A 20,032-nucleotide genomic window follows, 5' to 3' on the forward strand; every position below is an offset into this window, starting at 1 on the left:
AACAAATTTAACATGAACAAACTTAAGCTAAACAAACTTAATATTAGAAAGTTGAACTCATGACTGTATGCCATCGGGTCAAATCCTCAGTCGGATGACGGGCGGTGGTGGAGGGGCATCCTATTCGGGGGCATTGGAGGTATTGATGAGCGGATATTTTATACGCTTTTTGGCATTGTTTTCATATAGTTTTTGTTATGTTTTGTTTAAGTTTTATTATGTTTTCATAGGTTTTAGTGAAAAATTCACATTTTTGGATTCTACTTTGATTTTGTGTGTTTTATGGTGATTTCAGGTATTTTCTAGCTGAAATTGAGGAGCTTGAGCAGAAGTCCGATTTAGAAGCAGAGAAAGGACTGCAGATGCTATCAGGAACTGACCTCCGTGCACTCAAAGGATCTTTTCTGGAGCTATGGAAGTCCAAATGGTACACTCTCAACGGCTTTGGAAAGCTAACATCTAGAGCTTTTCAGAAATATATAATAGTCTATACTTTATTTTGGAATCGTAGGCCCAAAACTGGCGTTCAACGCCAGCCACCAGTCCCATTCCTGGCGTCCAGCGCGCACAGATAAGCAACTGGAGTTCAACGCCCAAAAGGGGGTCCCTAGCCAGCGTTCAACACTCCTAAGTGACATTAGCACGTGGAAGACACTCAAGCTCAGCCCAAACACTCACCAAGTGGGCCCCAGAAGTGGATTCTCGCACTACAAGACTAGTTTATCATATTTCTGTAATCCTTAGTTACTAGATTAGTATATATAGGAGAAGATCACCCATGTTTAGGATCTTCTTCCTCTCCCATTATTTTCGAACACTATTATGTACAGTATGAGTCACTAACCTCCTAAGGTTAAGGTTAGGAGCTCTGCTGAGTTTCATGGATCAATAATATTACTGTTTTCATTCAATATTCTGATTCTATTCTCTTATGCAACCTCGTTTTTTATCTTATGAATTGAGGGTGACCCGTGACAATCACCCTTGTTTTACATGGGTTCCATGCGATTCTTGACCTGGATAGCATTGAACTAAAGCTAGAGATTGCATTGCGGATTCCAATAGAGCATCTGAGCAACTTTGGATATGTGACATATAATCCCATTGACTATGGGTGCGTGAAGTCTCTGTGGCATTAAGGCTAGGGTCAGAGAAGCGGCACTTTCTGATTCGGAAGATCTACCTTGTTTGTGGCACATTGAGTAGGATCGTGAAGGGGAGTGGACTGCTTAGAGCTTCATCTTCTACTACAGTGAGAAATCTAGAGGTGGCTTGATGAGAGGACATGAGTCATCTCAATGTGGTGGATTGCTGCAGTAGAGGAGGTTAATTTGATGAGAGGACATGAGTTAATCACTTACGGCTGCCACTGAAGGAATCAGAAGGTTATTGAAGAAGACAGTAAGAAAAGTTAATCTGGAAAGACAAAGCATCTCTGAAACTTCAACCATTCTATTAACATTGAATTCTCGCCTCATTAGTAACGTTTTATTTAATTATCTTGTTTTATGCTTTTTTCCGTGACAACTTATAATTTTCTATCCGCCTAACTAAGATATGCAATGTGTCCACTGCTTGCTCAAAACAACAATCCTCGTGGGATCGACCCTGACTCACCTCAGGTATTACTTGAACGACCCGGTATACTTGTTGGTCTATCTGTACGAATTATGTGGAGCCAGTTTCGCGCACTAGGTATCACCCACCGCAGGCTCTGTTGACGGGGTTGCTACATCTACAGGGAGCGTAGTAGAAGGAGGCACCGAGTTAAAGTTTGGGACCATGATAAATTGCTGGTCTGACGGACCCCTGTGATGTCACAGGGGTCGATGGGGTGATCAGGGTAGAAGGCGATGACTAGGTAGCCCTCGGGGATTCGGTGGCAGCCTGTCCTCTACCTTTGTTACCCGTCATCATGTCTGTATAATTCAATATATTAATAACATAACAAACACCAATAAATAATAACATAAGAAGAAACTCAACAAATAATAAATAATTCGATAAGTGGTTTAGTTTCATAAATTAAAAAAAAATTACATAGTGTTGTAGTTTCAAAATAATTAAATTAGACTTTCAAAGTATTTTAACTTTATTCTATCTTATTTTATTTTCAAAGTATTCTAACTTTTATAGCATTCTAACAAAGCATTCTAACTTTCAAAGCATTTTAACTTTGTTAACAACTTTTCAAAACATCTTAACTAAGAGTGCATTCTAACAACGTACAAAAAATTACTAGCAACGCATATGGAAAAATGAGGTAATTAATCAGCATAAACCAGCAGCAATATCAATCAGCAAACTAAGCATTAAAATAGTAGCAAACTAACAAAGCAAAAGCAACCAGCGAATCATCAACACAACATTTAAGATTTGCTCAAACAAATTCAGCTACAGTTAATGATTCAGACCAATTCAAATAATCCCAGCAACAAAAATCTCTAATCTCATATACTAATTCCAAACACATTGAGTGGAGATGAGAACCTATCAATGTAATTAAATTATCCTTATCTAACCACCTAAAATCAACTACAACAACAACTAATCTACCTAAACTAATTACTAAAAATTAACTAACTTACCTGGAATGTAACTAGAAGAGAGAAGACAAAAATTAGCGGTTAGAGTAGCGGCGACAGGGCAGCGTCGGAAGAAACAGAGAACAACGATGGAGGCATTTCGAGCAGCGGCAACAGCGGTATTTCCAGTGGCGGCAGGGCAGTGCAACAGTGGAGTGGGGCAAGGCAAAAGCGGCGGCAGGGCAGAGCAGCAGCAATGGCAGGGTCTAGAGAGAGACTGAGAGGTGAGGGGTTTAGAAATAGAGAAAAGAAGGCGATATAGAGAATGCAATTTCGAAATAAAGGGGAAGAGGATTCGCAATTCAAATTTAGAGCATAATTACCGGCGGATTAATCTGACGGTAACGTGGTGCGTGTAACCAAAACACAGCGTTTCACCAAACTAGGTTCAACGTCGGATTCACTTGCCGGTAAATCCGATGGTAGCTAGCGCGCCGAGATTTATTTTTCTCCCTCCAAATATTACTGTCGACGTTACCATCGGAACATCAACTCTAACGATAATAATTTAGGGTGACGAATTCATTTCCAAATCCATCGGTAAATCCGATGAAAAACTTGCAGCTAAAATCCGATGGTAATTTTGACAGTTCTTAGTATTTTTCTTGTAGTGGGACTTTGGTTTAAAGCGATGTGGCTATTTTAAAGATAATAATTAAAGGTGGTTAGTTTAAAGATAATAATTAAGAGAAATATTAGAGGGCCTTCAAAATTTATTATTTTTGTCGTTACTTTTATTCATTAACTCACATTTTTTAATCTAGTAATACAATAACATACTTTAACCCACACTTTTAAATATTGATGGCTAATTACTAGCTAAAAATAATAAATTTTAAAGATTTTCTAATATTTTTCTAAGTTAAATAAATACCGGCAATTAACATAAATAGAAGATATATTGAATAGTTACTGGAAGAATAAATGGTCTATATATCACGTTTTTTTTTAAATATTTATTATTTTGTATTTCTTACTTTCTTTAAGTTAAACAAATAAATAAAATTTGAAAAAATGCTTTGTTTATTATTCTTGCATTTGATTTGATTTTAAAAGATCACGTATGTTATTATTGTTGTTTAATTTGCCTTCTTATTATTGTTGTTGCTAGTGTTGCTTCTAGGAATGGCAACACCACCCGAACTTGTGGGTATTCATTCCATTCCTATTCGTTTGGGCAGGTAATTATCCACTCTGTATCGGAATGGGTTCTTGGGCAGGGTGGAGCAAGCCGGATTTAGGTAATATCTGCCTTGGTATATATATAATATATATAATTTTAATATATAATATGTATATGTAAAATAATTAGTTAAATGATTAATAATATTGTATCATATTTAAAATTTTACTTTAATTTATGCTATGTATGTGATAATGATGGTTATATAAATTTTGAAATTTAATTTAATGTATTAGATTTTAATAGTTATAGAGATGGGTAGGGGCGGGACGGATACTTGCGGAGATGGGTTAGGGTTTAACTTTTTACTATCCACAGGTAGGAGTGGGACGAATTCTATGTGGTGGGACGGAGTCGGGTAGAGCAAAAACCTATCCCTACCCGCCTCGTTGCCACTCCTAACTGCTTTTTTTATTGACCTGAGATTATTATTTTAGTATGATATATTATTTCATATTATTGGAAATAATTATTGAGTTCCTAAAAACTCATTTCTCTAAGTAAATGTCACTATAAACAACTCAAATTGGTTTGCACTTATGTATAAGTTAGTTAGACTGTTAGAACAAATATTTAAATTGATTCACAAAAAATTTTAAATAGATATTTTATTCCAATAATTTCTTTTAAAAATTTATTTATTTAATACGTATATTAAAAATTTGTTTAAAAGTGATTGAGAGATTAATATGTCTAACCTGAATAATTCTCAAAAACTTGAGGTAATAAAAATTTGTTGAAGACTAAAATCTTCTATTTAAAATTTTTCGAAAACTATTTTGCTTATAAGTTATTTAATTTTAAATAAAATTAAAATATAACTTGGAGACAGAAAAGAGAAAACCAATAAACTAAATAAAACCAAGAAAATTCTCATATTTTTTAAATGATTTTAACTCCTCACTTGACAAAGAAATGACCAATAACACATATGCTTTCTAAATTCATTGAGTCCAAGAGGCAACCAAGCTTAATTAAAATATAGTATTTTGAAATAACGCTTTGCTATAACGAGATATTTTTTTTTTATTTATATTAGCAATAATTTACAGCTCTTGATACACGAAAGAGTCACAAATTAAACGAAGAATATCCACGTTCTAGAACTACATTGCATGCAATATATAACATACACATGCTCTATCTTAATTTTTTCTAGAGAAAGAGAGAATTATGGCTAGGAACGATATAAGACGTGCACTAACAATATTGATATTTGAGATGCTTGTTTGTTCTGTTATTGCAAAATTCCCAGGAAATCATATTGCTGATGACAAGTCTTTGGCTCCAAGTCAACCTGAAGAACCTGAACCTGATGAAGAGAAATATGATGAATATGATTACTCTCAACTTCAAGCTTGTATCGAAAACTGCAACAACAACGACAATATTCGTGATCCAGAAAAGTTGTCGGACTGCATTGAGGTTTGCTATAAGAGGATCTATGATTAGTACTAAAAAGAGTAATGGTAACTTGGTAAGTATCTAAGTTATTGTGTGAATTTTTTTTATTTTTGTAAGTCATTTTTATTTTATACTATCTTAATTATTGAATATTTAATATGATAAAGTCTCTACTCTTTTGATGGTAAAATATCAAAAATAGTATTTAAAAATTTATATTGCTAATAAAACTAACACTAAAAGATACAAAACAACAAATAAATCTCAAAAGATTTAAAAATATAATAAAAACTAATCATATATTAAATATATACTCTCAGAATTAAAAAAAATTAGATATAAGATTTTGTTGTGATTTTTTGTAAACATTATTAAAAAATAAGATATTTTTATAATTAAAATTTAATAATTTTAGACCAAGCAAGTTTTTTTACTTTTTGTAAATGACCAAAATTTTTTGTAAAAAATAAAAAAGGAAGCCTATAGATTAAATTTTATTACGGATTTTTGTATGCAACTTTTAAATTGTTATTCAATTGTTTCCACGAAAATTTAAACCAAATACACAAGTCGTTTGTTAAATAAAAAATCTGTTTGCTATTAATAAAAAATATTATATTTTTTATTTTTGTTACGTTTTTTTAATTATTTGTAAGTTTATTTATGTTCATATCTATATGACAAATACAATTGTCTGAGAGAAATATAAATTTAAGCAAGTCATAAAAATTAGAAGTAGGACCTAATAATGACATATAAAATAACTACATAATTCTTAGTTTTCTTTGTTTTTAATTTATTTTACTGTATGAGATGTTATGCTTGATTTCTATACTTTATCGGACTCAAGTTCGAAGCACTGGTAGTACAACCATTACTGTTAAAGGAATATGGAACATATCGGTTTTTTTATATAAATAAATATTAAAAATATTTTATTTTTCAATATACGTACCGCTAGAAATAATTACCAAAATGCGCATTGCTAATTTTGGGGTAACGTCTATAAATTGGGTTTACACTCCAAAGTAAGGAGAAATGCCACAAAATGGTACTGACAGCAGTAGGTAAAAAAGCTGCACTTTTATTGCGCGACTGGCATACGCGAAATGGAACACATCACGTCTGGCACCCACGAGTTGGGAGAAATTAGGGCCGGCGGCAATGTGTGTTTTCCTTAAAGTGTGTTTTTTTCTAAAGTGTGTTCTTTCCGTAGGTGCAACTTGTTAGAGCCTTTAATTTTACTTCTAATTCATTCAAGTTTACTTCTACGCAATTGTCTCTCTCACACTTTAACAAGTCATTCTTGTATCTAACACTAAACTTCATCTCACATAAAACATCCTTCCTGTGAAAGTAGCATGTTCCAATGTACAAAAGGTCATCATAACCATCTGCACTATGCATCTCCACCTTCACATAATAATAATAGAAATAATAATCAATACAAAAAAATAAATCATTTGAATATTTTTCAATTTATTTATATTAGTGAAGATGGAGTGACTCACATCAATTAGTGTTAATAGAGTACTGTTATATACGTTATGTTTGAGAATGTTGTCAAAATTATGAGGGAACTGCACAAAAGCAATTTCATGGCCTTTTTCTTCATTCATCAAAAAGCAAAGAGCATTCTTCACTGATTCTGAACTATTTAAGTACAAGTCACAATCTACATTTAGAACTATCTTCGTATTACTAATCAATGATGACACCTTTAACTACAATTAATTAATTAGGTACAATATAAGAAGAATTAATATAACCGTTTCATTAATGAAATTGGTATACTAATGTAACGTTTCATTAATGAAATTGGTATACTAATGTAGCATATATATATATATATATATATATAGTTATGGATTAATAAAATTAGCACTTAATTTTTATGCAAACAAATAACTAATAGTGTATTATTACATTAATAAAAATAACTAATTTTTAAAATTATTAAAAATATACTATATAAAAAGATCATAAAAAATTTTTAAATTTGCTTCAATCACTACAAAGTAAGTGTTTAATTTTTTTATTATTTTTAGTACTCTTTTATAATTGTAATTCTCGTATACTATGTTTTAGTGTAATTTTTTATAATATAGATTATGATTCTATTAAAAAAGATAAATTAAATAAAAAATTAATCATAAATAATAATAAAATCATAAACATTAGATTCCAAATTAATATTAAGAATTAGATTACTGAGAGTACTGGAATAAGAGTACGATGTAAAAAAATACTAAAGTAACATTCTTACCTTATATATATATAATTTATATTTTTTATTTTTATTTAAAAATATATTTTGCCTATTTTTATATGTTATTTTTATTTTAGTAAGTAAATATTAATTTTATTATAAAATTAACTAATAAGATCTATTTAAATATCTAAATTAAAATGATAGGATAATATAAAAAAATTATTTAAATTTTTAGTAATTTTTTATCTAAGTAATTTTGAATGGTACAAACCAAACAATATTTATTTTACTATAATCTATTTTAATACAAAAATTACCAAACATAAATCACTTTAACACAAATTTACTTTTTATCAAAATCAAGTTCGCAAAAATCAATTTTATACAAACTCTCACTTATAAATTGTAATCTAAACACATACTTAGTTGCATCTTCAATTTTTTTTTTTCACTTCTCCTCCTTTCTATTGGCTCTAATTCGCTGTCGCCGGCCTGATTTCTCTCAATTTATTGCTACCAGTGCCATTTGGTGACCTTCTCCCTTGATTTGGAGTGTAAACTTAATTCGTAGACGTCACATCAGAATTAATAATGCACATTTCGGTAATTATTTTTTTTTTTTTTACTAAAGATAGGAGACTCGAACCCGCAACCTCTTAATTGAGTATGGGGAGACTATGCCATTTGAGTTATTACTCATTGACTCGGTAACTATTTTTAGTCGTGCGTATATTGAGAAATAAAATATTTTTAATATTTATTTATATAAAAAAGTCAAACATATTTACCAATAGTTGTGTTCTAAGACCTAATATGTGTTTATTCAAGCTTTTTTAAGTGAGATTTCAATCGTCCACGAAATGGAAAAATGCTTAAGCACTTCAATTATACTAGGAAGATATTTATACCGTTGTTTTCGTGTACGTGTGTGTATATATATTGGCTAAGCTAGGAAAATTAGTTTGTTGTTATATGTCGTTTCAATTATTCTTGAGTTTCAACACTTCAATAATTGCCATTTCTCTAAGTCAATAGTAGCTACTAGCTACCTATAGGGGGAAAAACACTTTCATATACATATTCAACAAAATGTGAAATAAATGGGGTAAACTATATTTATCTTTAAGATTTATAATTTTTTTTAAAAATATTCTTAACGTTTAATTTATTCAATTTTATTTGTAATATTTTCGATTCATTCAACTTTTTGCTAATGTTTTTGATTTATTTCAAAATTACTCTTAAAATTTTAAATTTTGTCCCTAATACATAAAATTAACATTCAGAGATCATTTTGACATAAATAAAAAATATTAAAGACAAAATTAAATACAATTAAACGTTAGGAAGATTTTTAAACAAAATTATAAATATTAAAGATAAAAAATATACTATATCTAAAATAAATAATATCTACAAATATTCACTACGAGATCATTCTAATTAAAATGTCTTAAATAAATAGAGAAAGGTTTAATATAGTGATGAGAATTGCATATATTAATGATGAAATCAATCTTAAAGTTTAGTTTAGTTTTGGATTATTTCTTATTATATATATATATATATATATATATATATATATATATATATATATATATATATACTATTTTGGTTTATATGCCTTATATAATTTGAACTGAAAGCACTCTACTATTAATACTATTAATGACGTTTATCTATTACAGGTGGGCTAGAGTTGATATTAAAATAAATCCTCCAATAAATCGAAGAAGATTTCAGCACTTTTAATTAGATTTATAAGTGTTGTTTGTGCTATTGATTTGGCTGTTTTAATACTTTTGTTTGTATGGACTTTATTTTCTTATTATCGTACAATTTATACTTTATATAAAGCAGTAATAACTTTCCTAATTATTCTGTTGTATATTCCTTCATATTTTCTTCTCTAATCAACATGTTTGTCCGCGTAATAACAAATAAGAACCATAATTTTTTTAGTAATATTAAAAAAACAAAAAAAAAACAGTAAAAATTTATTTTGTTTACTTTTTATTAATAATTAATAAAAATTAAATAAAATAAATTTTAGTTATTTTTGACTAATTTATTTTAATTATTAAATATTTTCATTTTTTTTCGAAATATGCAAAAAAAAAAATTCCTAAAGTGATGGATTCAACTTTTTCCATCGTTCGAAGAACATTACTTATTACTAAGTGGAAAAAAGTTTAGCAAAGTTATCCCTGGTACCAATCTAAAAGTCCAGAACATAAAATTCATTGTATGATTAAGTAGTTCACATGGAATTTATTTGTTAGTGAAAGGCGAAAAGTCAAATATAACCTTTAGTATAATATGGAATGACGTTAATAACCGGCTGTGAAGGCACAAAAGCAGTGTGGCTTCTTAAAAGGTATGAGTAAAGCGATTTTGGAAGCTTTGTACCCAAGCCATTTGTGTGCTCAGTAAAATAATTCTTGTAGGTAATACTTGTGTAGAAGTGAAGTCAGAGATGGTGAAATGGAGTGAGAGGGTGGATCTGGTGGTCCAGTGGTGGGTTGTTCATGCGTGAAGAACTGTGTTCGGTGCGTGTCTGGAGGCAGCGGTGCGCGGTCTAAAATTTGAGAAATTGGAACAGCGAGGAATGTGTGGCAAAGGAGGAATGGCGTATTTGAAGGAAGGCCATATTGGGATGCTGGTTAAAGACGAGGTAAGTAATCTTTTGCCTATATTATGCTCACTATGTTTGAGAATTTGCATAGCATCTGGCGGGACTTGTCAGGCAAATGTGTGGGGGGATGGGCGCATCGGTTTGAATAGTGTGTATAGATTGAGTTAGATGTATTGATTGGTGGGTTTTTCTTTTAAAGCATCAAGTTTTTCTTTAAAAATGAAGATGAGGATGTGTGTTTGACATTTAAATTTGATTTTAGTGATAATGGTAGCATATGATTTTGCTTAGTAATTGTATTGCGTAGCCTAATAAGGTGGCGGTACTTGAAGATAGTTTTGGTTTATGGAATATTAAGTTGGGATTGAAATTGGTTAAGTAAGGTTCTTTGTAATGTGAGTGTTGAGGAGGATGATTTTTAGTGTATGTTTGGCATGTTTAACTTGGGAGTCTTGGAAGTGGTGTTACTTATGGGGTATGTCGATGTTCTTATTTACGGTCGGACCTTACACTATGTTTTCTGGGTTTGCTGCAGTTTTGGTGAAGGCTTTTATAAGTTATAGATTTTTTGAAAAAGTTGTATTAGCAGAGGCAGAGCGATTTTATTTTGCAATGTCTTCTTGTAGCAGAACGATCCTTGAACTGGATGCTGGGAGGAAGAGAATTTTAATGGTTTAGGATAGCGGAGATATCGATGCAATGGTACAAGGGCATTGGTGTATAATTTGCTGGGTTGTATTTAGAATTGAAAATCGGGCACTAATCTTAAAGGTTTTGGCCCAAAGTGGGACAAACGGGCTAAAACAGAAAACGGGTTGGACCGGGCCTAAGTTGGACCCAAGCCCAACTTATATATATCTCCTTTAATGAGCTTTCAGCTTATTTTTCATTAAAGAGAGAGAGGGAGTTCGGTTATGAGAGAAGAGAGAAGAGAAACCATGGGAGCACTATTCATCCTCCACTTTCGGGAGCCATAACTTGAGCAACGGAGCTCCGATTGACGAGCAGTTTGCGGCCACGTGAAGCTCTCGTCGAGCTCTTCGATTCTATCTAGGAAAATCTGGTATGATCTTTCTTTTCTCGCTCCAGTTTCCAGCCCTAAGTTTCTGCATTTTTGGGGTTGGTTTTTTAGGAGATTTTTGTGGTTTTGCTTGTTTAGGTGATCTCTATTAGCGAGTAATTGTTGGATTTTACCCCTAATCTCATTGGATAAGGTAAGATTTTACTAAACCCTTGTGTTTAGTTATTTTGTGTATCTTAAGTTTTGATTTTGATGATATATGTGTTGTTAGTTTGAGCTTTGGTGTTTGTTGGAGTTGGTTGAGGCTTTGGATCAAGCTTGGTGGCTTCATTTTGGTGTTTGGTGCGTTTGAAAATCGGCCAAGGTATGGTTGAGGTTTCCTTTATATAATATGTAATGTTTCTGGATACTTAGACTACTGGCCCACAGGATATGATTGAATTGAAAATATGATTGTTTGTGATATATGTATGATGATGAGAATGAGAAGAATGTATGTGTTGGGGGTATGATTTGTGATGATTCTAGATGAGAAATATTGTTGATGTTGTTAAATAATATTAATTATTAATGTGTTGTGTTGGTGGATGTTGAGATTTAAGATGGATGTTGATGATGCTTTTGATTGTTGAAAATTGCAAAATATGATGATTTTAATGATTGTGATGATTATGATGAGAATGATGTTGATGTATGATGTGGGAATTGGATAAATGAGGATTTTTTAGGATTGTTAATGATTGATGTATTTTATTAATGATAGTGATAGATTGATGATTGGTGAATGTGTTTGTGGATGATTAATTTTAATGTTATATGTATTTGATGCTGATGATTGAGGATAGTGAGATGTGATGGAAAGGTCGTATGAATAGTGAATTGTGAATCAAGAGGGTATATTGAGTTGTAAATGGAAGCTTGGTATTGTTTTGGTTGGATGTGGTTTGAGGACGTGGTAAATTGAGATTTTTGTGAGTTTTGGTAAAAAAAAAAAAAAGGAATTTTGGTGAACTTTGTCCGATCATAACTTATGCCTCGGTTTTCAAAATTTGTTGAAACTGGTTTAGAATTAAATTTTATTGAATACTCTTTGAATTGATATAAAGTTTGTAAAATTTGGAATTTTTTAGAGGAAGTTATGATCATTCAAAGTTTGGTGTCAAAATCTAAAATTCTGCAGAGTTGCAGAATTTTGTGATTTCTGGTATGTGCGCACGCACAGCCTTGTGCGCACGCACAACCCTGCAAAATTTTGAACCTGTGCACACGCACAGACCTGTGCGTCCGCACACGATGGGAAATACTTCCTATTTTCAGTGCTAGCACATCTTGTGCGCGCACATAACTAATGAGGGTTTACAACCTGTGCGTACGCACAGCCCTATGCGCACGCACACATTGGGAAGGCCAGTTTGTTGAGGGCGCTAGCACAGCTTGTGCGAGTGAACAGACTTGTGAATTTTTGTATGTGTGCGTACGCACACCTCTATGCATACGCACACGTTTTGAAACTTCTTTTGGGCGTGCGCACGCACACCTCTATGCGTACGCACACGCCCTGTTTCTCAAACTTAACTTTGTTTTCAACTATTTCACCTTCCCAACAAGCTTGTAAGCTTCTGTGACATCATTTTAAGACTCTTGGGCTTATTTTTGGGTATCAGACATGGGAAAGGTCCTAGGAGGATTTTATTTGGGTTTTACTTTGAAAAGTTAGTAAACGGAGGCTTAAGTTCTGGTGTATTGAGGACGAGTTTGGTTGAGAGAGAAGGAAGAGTAGTGAACTTGGTGATTGCCGACAAAGAGATGAGAAAACTGATGAACCAATGAGTTCGGAATGGAATATTTATGATAATGGTGATGGTTGTGATGAGTTGAGAACTTGGAAAGGAATGATTATGGTTAATGGAATGAGTATGGGTGGAAGGGTGCTATGAGCACTGGCCCTTGAGATTGAATTTATGATTATGATATGTTTTGTTATCCGTCGTAGGGGCTGCGGCAGTCTCCCGCCTACGTTCGGATGTGAGAGTTGAAGCTGGGTTTCTCACTCATATTTCTTGCAACCAGAGGAAGGTGGTAGGGCACGCTCCCTCGGAAAAGAGGAAGGTGGTAGGACACTTTCCCTCGAAATGTTTCCCTCGGAAAAGGAGAAGGTGGTAGGGCACTCATCCCTCGAAATTATTCCTCCTGAGAATGAGACTTCTCTCTGATTGCAAGGTGGTAGGGCACTAACCCACAGAATCATACGGCAACCAGAGGAAGGTGGTAGGGCATGCTCCCTCGGAATGTTTCCCTCTGAAAAGAGAAGGTGGTAGGGCACTCATTCCTCGGAATTATTCCTCCTTATGTGCAATAAAGAGACTAATCCGGGAGTTGTCGACCGGATTTTCTGTCGGGTTTGGCACAATAACCGATATATGATATCACAGCCAATAGGACAGACATTCATCATATGCATCTTCTATATGCTTGCTTGCTTTGTTTACTTGAGCTTGCCTAATTGTATAACATGCCCACTTGCTTCTTGAACTACTTGTTATATATGAATATTATCTGTGTTTTACTTGTTTGCATTAATTGTGATTGTCTGATGCTGAGGAGGTTAGGTAGGCAGTGGCGATGGGATCGCATGGAGGTTAGGTTGGCGGAGGCTGTGGGATACAGTGGTGTGATTAGTATTAGTTAGAATCCTTTAAGTTTAGAAAATCCTGTTTATTGTTTAAGGTTTACGTTAATTATATTTTGTTCTAAGCTTGAATATCCGTGTTCGATGTGAAGTTCTAGGATTACCTTCGGCGTCCCGGAGCCTTACATCTTATATTATTGGGCACTGTTACCATACTGAGAACCTCCAGTTCTCATTCCATACTTTGTTGTTGTTTTTCAGATGCAGGTCGTAATTCACCTTGGTGAAATTGTGAATAATCGGATATGGTGACAGAGCGGAGTATGATTCCTTCTTTATTTATTTCTGTTTTAATTTTGTTGTAGTATTCTCTCACCTCTTGTATATTTATCTTTATGGCCTTAAAGGCTTACTTGAGAGATAAGTTGTATAAGCTGTTTTAACTCTAAAACTCTGTATTTTTCTGTTTGTAACTAGTCAGCTTAAACTCCGCAAGCCGCGGCTAGTTTCCTATGATTATTATATTCTTATATCTATATCCGTTCTATTCTTTTGCATCTGTATCTTATATCTTACGCGTTAGCTTCGTGTGAAAGTTTCGCACTTTTGTAATTTTATTTTTGAGCTTAATCCTTCATCGGGCTCCTAGAATATATTATTTCCTTCTATATAAATATGTATAAGCCTTAGAATTGTCGTAACATTTGATTAACATTTGCCTTAGGGCTAGAGGTAAGGCTTAGGGTAATTAGGGTGTTACAAGAGTGGGGGTGGCTTCTGTTATGGAACGTCAGTTCTGGCGTTCGGTTATTCAGGATAACAAGAACAATGAAGCCACAAACTAGAATGGGGTTTAGTAGCAAAGTGAACCTTATTGGTGAAGGAGAGAAGGAAGGGGAGAGTCTCTCATGTTCTCTAAACTCTGAAAGGACAGGGGAATAGGGGACACGCGGTAAGTTGGGGTTCGCTTCCGTTAAAGGAGTGGATGATGGGCCGGTGAGCAACTGGATTTTTTTTTGTCATGCAGTGAACAAGTCTATCAATAGGGTTGTTTATTTTCTTTTTTTTTTAATCTCTGATTGATGCAGAATAATGTAGGGATTTTAGTAGGCTACTTTAAGCCTAGGCCTTACAGCAGGTTCTTTTTAGGGAAAATGGCCTTTTAGCTAACTCTATAAATTAATTGGAATCGTAATCTGATTATTCTTACTTCTTCGCCAAAGAAAGTCAAACCCAATGGCTCATAATTCTTCAACATATTTAGTTTTTCATGAAAAAGATCGTTTAGTTCGCAAATTCCTAATCATTCACTAATAAAACGGGTCCTTCATGTGGATCCATACAATTTCAATCGTAAAGTAACAAAAACCTCTTTAATAATAGTAACAAGATAATAAGAAAATATTAACAAATTGTAATAACTAGAAAAAAATTATGATAACAATAAATAAATAAATGAGTAAATGAAATGGTGGGACCTATTCCATGATATTTTTCTTCCTTCTCTTAACCCTATCCACACACGCACAAACATCTCTCCTTCTAACCCTCACACTCAGAACAAAAAAATGGAAAGAAAAGAGAATGAGATGGAGAACATAGGAAGAGAAAGAAAGAAAAAGAAAAAAAAAGAGGAGGAAGTGGGAATGGCACCGGCGGGTTGAGTGTTGTCATTGTCGTCACCATAGAGAGAAAAAGTTACGAAGGGAAAGAGGGGGTGAGCTTGATGTCTTGTCTCACCGAAGGTCGAGGAGGAGAAAGCGACAGCCACCACTGTTGACGCCTCTACTACCGTCGCCATCGAAGGAGGCTGCTGTTGGTGCCAACTAGACCTGGGTTACCATTTGGTTTGGAGGGAGGGGCTCGTCGGAGCTACTGGTGGAGCTGCTCCTGCTTTGCCCTGTCACTGTTACGCTTTGGTCTCCTTTGTTCCTAGAGCTAGAGCTCGCCGCTGAACTGCACATGGTTGAGCCATAAATGTCCAACACTACTGTGTCGCTAGCGTCGCCTTCTATCCTGATCATTGTTTCTTTTGTTTAGTGTTGTCGCCTTAAAACCCCCACAACAACTACGAAATTTCAACCTTTAATTTGGCACTTCGGGTTCGATCTCTTAGGTCCCTTGGGACCAAATTGTGAGTGAACTCTGTATCTATAGTTAGATTTTAATATCGTATAATTCTTATGATTATAAAAAGTTAATTCGAAAACTAATTACTTGAATAATTAATGATTAGATCAATATTTATAATAGTTATTTTAATAGAATAAACTTTCCACATGAGACATAATATTTTGCTTTGAAATTAATGGAATTTGACAATGAAATATTTATTTACAAGTAGATACTTTATGTTGTAATTGCATTTTGGATGAAGTTCTAGTTTAAATTTGGACAAGATTGTTACATATATAGAAGTATGATGAGCGGATATTTTATACGCTTTTTGGGGTTAATTTCATATAGTTTTTAGGATGTTCTAGTTAGTTTTTAGTTTATTTCCATTAGTTTTTAGGAAAAATTCATATTTCTGGACTTTACTATGAGTTATGTGTTTTTCTGTAATTTCAGGTATTTTTCTGGCTGAAATTGAGGGAGCTGAGCAAAAATCTTATTCAGGTTAAAAAAGGACTGCTGATGCTGTTGGATTCTGACCTCCCTGCACTCAAAGTAGATTTTCTGGAGCTATAGAACTTGAAATGGTGCGCTTCCAATTGCGTTGGAAAGTAAACATCCAGAGCTTTCCAGCAATATATAATAGTCCATACTTTGCTCAAGGATAGATGACGTAAACTGGCGTTCAACGCCAGTTCTCTACCCAATTCTGGCGTCCAGCGCCAGAAAAGGATTAAAAGTTGGAGTTCAACGCCAAAAATGGATCCAAACCTGGCGTTGAACGCCCAAAACAGCCTTATGCACATGAATTGTTTAAGTCTCAGCCCCAGCACACACCAAGTGGGCCCCAGAAGTGGATCTCTGCACCATCTGTCATAGTCTACTCACTTTTTGTAAACCTAGGCTACTAGTTTAGTATTTAAACAACTTTTAGAAACTTATTTTGCATCTCATGACATTTTAGACCTGAACTTTGTACTCTTTGACGGCATGAGTCTTTAAACTCCATTGTTGGGGGTGAGGAGCTCTGCTGTGTCTCAATGAATTAATGCAAGTATTTCTATTTTCGATTCAAACATGCGTGTTCCTATCTAAGATATCCATTCACGCCTAACTATGGAGAAGGTGATGATCAGTGACACTCATCACCTTTCTCAATCCATGAACGTGTGTCTGACAATCACCTCCGTTCTACATCAGATTGAATGAATATCTCTTAGATTCCTTAATCAGAATCTCCGTGGTATAAGCTAGATTGATGGCGGCATTCATGAGAATCCGGAAAGTCTAAACCTTGTCTGTGGTATTCCGAGTAGGATTCTGGGATTAGATGACTGTGACGCACTTCAAACTCGCGAGTGCTGGGCGTAGTGACAGACGCAAAATGATAGTAAATCCTATTCCGGTACCACTGAGAACCTGCAGATGATTAGCCGTGCGGTGACAGCGCACTTGGACCCTTTTCACTGGAAGGATGGATGGTAGCCATTGACAACGGTGATCCACCAACACACAGCTTGCCATAGAAGGACGTGCGTGCGTGAATCAGAGGACAGAGGAAAGCAGAGATTCAGAAGACAAAGCATCTCCAAAACTCCAACATATTCTCCATTACTGCATAACAAGTAACCTTTAACCCATGCTCTCTTGTTTATTCGCAATTCAACTGATAAATATAATTGACTTCCTGACTAAGAATTGCAAGATAACCATAGATTGCTTCAAACCAACAATCTCCGTGGGATTCGACCCTTACTCACGTAAGGTATTACTTGGACGACCCAGTGCACTTGCTGGTTAGTGGTACGAGTTGTGAGAAGTGTAATTCATAATTCGTGCACCAAGTTTTTGGCACCGTTGCCGGGGATTGTTTGTGTTTGAACAACTGACGGTTTATTTTGTTGCTTAGATTAGAAAAATTTTTCTTTTTGGTTTAGAGTCTCTTATTATTGTTCTTGGTTAAAAATATCCTTCTTCAAAACATGTGTTACATTTATTGCCCAATTGGCTAGAGTGTTGGTTTATGTTCTTGATGATTGGGTACCAGTTTTATTAAAAATCTTTTTCAAAAAAAAAAAATTTTCTATTAAATTCTGTGTCAAACTTTAAGTTTGGTGTTCTTTCTTCATGTTCTTGTGTTCTTGTGAGTCTTCAAAGTGTTCTTGAGTTTTCCTTGTGTCTTGATCTTAAAATTTTAATTTTAGTGTTCCTTGGTGTTTTCCCTCCAAAATTTTCGAAAACAAGGAGCATTAGATCTAAAAATTTTAAGTCTTGTGCTATTTTATTGTTTTTCTCTTTCCTCACTAAATTCAAAAATATCTTTTCTCTCTAATTTTAAAACAAATTTTCGAAAATTATTTTTAAAAATTCAGATTTTTTTTCTAAAATTTAAAATCTTTTCCAAATCATATCTTTTTCAAAACTTCCTTACCACTTTCTCTCCCCTCATTTTTTCGAAAATCTTCACCTATTTTTATTTATTTTATTTTAATTTAATTTATTTTCGAAATAAATAAATAAATAAATAAATAAATAATTTTTTTTTACATCATCTCCCTTTCTCCATCATGGATCTAAGTGGAAATGAACAGTCCAGGAGGACTCTGGGGTCATATGCTAACCCCTCTACTGCTTCATATGGGAGTAGTATCTGCATACCCTCCATTGGAGTCAGTAGCTTTGAGTTGAATCCTCAGCTCATTATCATGGTGCAGCAAAGTTGCCAGTATTTCGGTCTTCCACAGGAAGAACCTACAGAGTTTCTGGCACAGTTTTTACAAATTGCTGACACAGTACATGATAAGGAAATAGATCAGGATGTCTACAGACTATTACTGTTTCCATTTGCTATAAAAGATCAAGCTAAGAGGTGGTTAAATAACCAACCTAAGGCCAGCATAAGGACATGGAAACAGCTGACAGAAAAATTCCTGAATCAATACTTTCCCCCAAAACGGATGACACAGCTAAGGCTGGACATCCAAGGCTTTAAACAAGGAGATAAGGAATCTCTTTATGATGCCTGGGAGAGATACAGAGAGATGCTACGAAAATTCCCCTCTGAAATGTTTTCAGAGTGGGTTCAGTTAGACATCTTCTATTATGGGCTTGCAGAAGGAGCTCAGATGTCTCTAGATTACTCAGCTGGTGGATCTATCCACATGAGAAAGACAACTGAAGAGGCTCAAGAGCTCATTGATACAGTTGCCAGGAATCAGCATCTGTACCTAAGCAGTGACCCTTCCATGAAAGAAGAGGTTAAAACAGTAACTGTTGAACTCAGCCCTGTAAAACAAGCTGCTGAATTCAATCAGCAATTGGATTTTCTAACAAAGCAGTTAGCCGAATTCAAGGATAAACTACAAGAGACAAGGATGGCTAATATAAATATGGAAGAACAATTGAAGCAAACAAAGCAACAGCTGTCAAGACAAATAACAGAAGAATGCCAATCAGTTCAATTAAGAAGTGGGAAAACATTAAATACCCCACCTCAAGGCAGCAAAGAGCTAAGGAATGAGCAAACCACCCAAAATTTACCTGAGGACAGTAAGAGCCCAGGGAAAAATAATTCTGGCGTTAAAATGCCAGAAATTTGGTGGAAGGCTGGCGCTGAACGCCCAGACCATGCCCAAGACTGGCGTTCAACGCCAGTAACAAGCAAGGACTGGCGTTCAACGCCAGAAACAAGCAAGGATCTGGCGTTGAACGCCCAAAATGGGCAAGATCTGGCGCTGAACGCCCAAAATGGGCACAATTCTGGCATTCAGACGCCAGGAACAGACAAGGAGTTGGCATCTCACGTCACTCCAGCTTCTAACTCTGGCACTCAATTGCCAGTGAGGGATCAGACACACACAAGTGCTGATGACAACCGCTCTAAAAAGGCTTCTTCAACCACTTCTGTAGGCAATAAACCTACAGCAACTAAGGTTGAGGAATATAAAGCCAAGATACCTTATCCTCAAAAACTCCGGAAAGAGGAGCAGGATAAGCAATTTGCTCGCTTTGCAGATTATCTCAGGACTCTTGAAATAAAGATGCCATTTGCAGAGGCACTTGAGCAAATACCTTCTTATGCCAAGTTCATGAAAGAGATCTTGAGTCATAAGAAGGATTGGAGAGAAACTAAAAGAGTTCTCCTCACTGAAGAATGCAGTGCAGTCATTCTAAAAAGTTTCCTGAAAAGCTTAAAGACCCTGAGAGTTTTCTGATACCATGCACATTAGAAGGTAATTGCACCAAGAC

At 34.5% G+C, this 20,032-nt stretch overlaps 2 long non-coding RNA genes across 4 annotated transcripts; both read left to right on the forward strand.

Moving 5' to 3' along the window:
• Window positions 1–4,925: 4,925 nt before the first annotated feature.
• LOC112738295 (uncharacterized) lies at window positions 4,926–9,259 on the forward strand. The gene is made up of 2 exons (XR_003169342.2): window positions 4,926–5,245; window positions 9,073–9,259. It is a non-coding gene; the product is annotated as an uncharacterized lncRNA (long non-coding RNA).
• A 319-nt stretch (window positions 9,260–9,578) lies between these two features.
• LOC112738296 (uncharacterized) lies at window positions 9,579–14,226 on the forward strand. Of its 3 annotated transcripts, none has more exons than XR_011869705.1 (5): window positions 9,579–9,761; window positions 9,832–11,082; window positions 11,179–11,233; window positions 11,312–11,404; window positions 13,931–14,226. It is a non-coding gene; the product is annotated as an uncharacterized lncRNA (long non-coding RNA). The 3 variants fall into 3 exon arrangements; XR_003169343.3 differs by lacking the exon at window positions 9,579–9,761 and having other exon boundaries at window positions 9,768–10,058; window positions 10,555–11,082; XR_011869704.1 differs by lacking the exon at window positions 9,579–9,761 and having other exon boundaries at window positions 9,768–11,082.
• Window positions 14,227–20,032: the final 5,806 nt, after the last annotated feature.

The sequence above is a fragment of the Arachis hypogaea genome, chromosome 13 (genome assembly GCF_003086295.3).
Source record: "Arachis hypogaea cultivar Tifrunner chromosome 13, arahy.Tifrunner.gnm2.J5K5, whole genome shotgun sequence".
NCBI classification, from domain to species: Eukaryota; Viridiplantae; Streptophyta; class Magnoliopsida; order Fabales; family Fabaceae; genus Arachis; species Arachis hypogaea.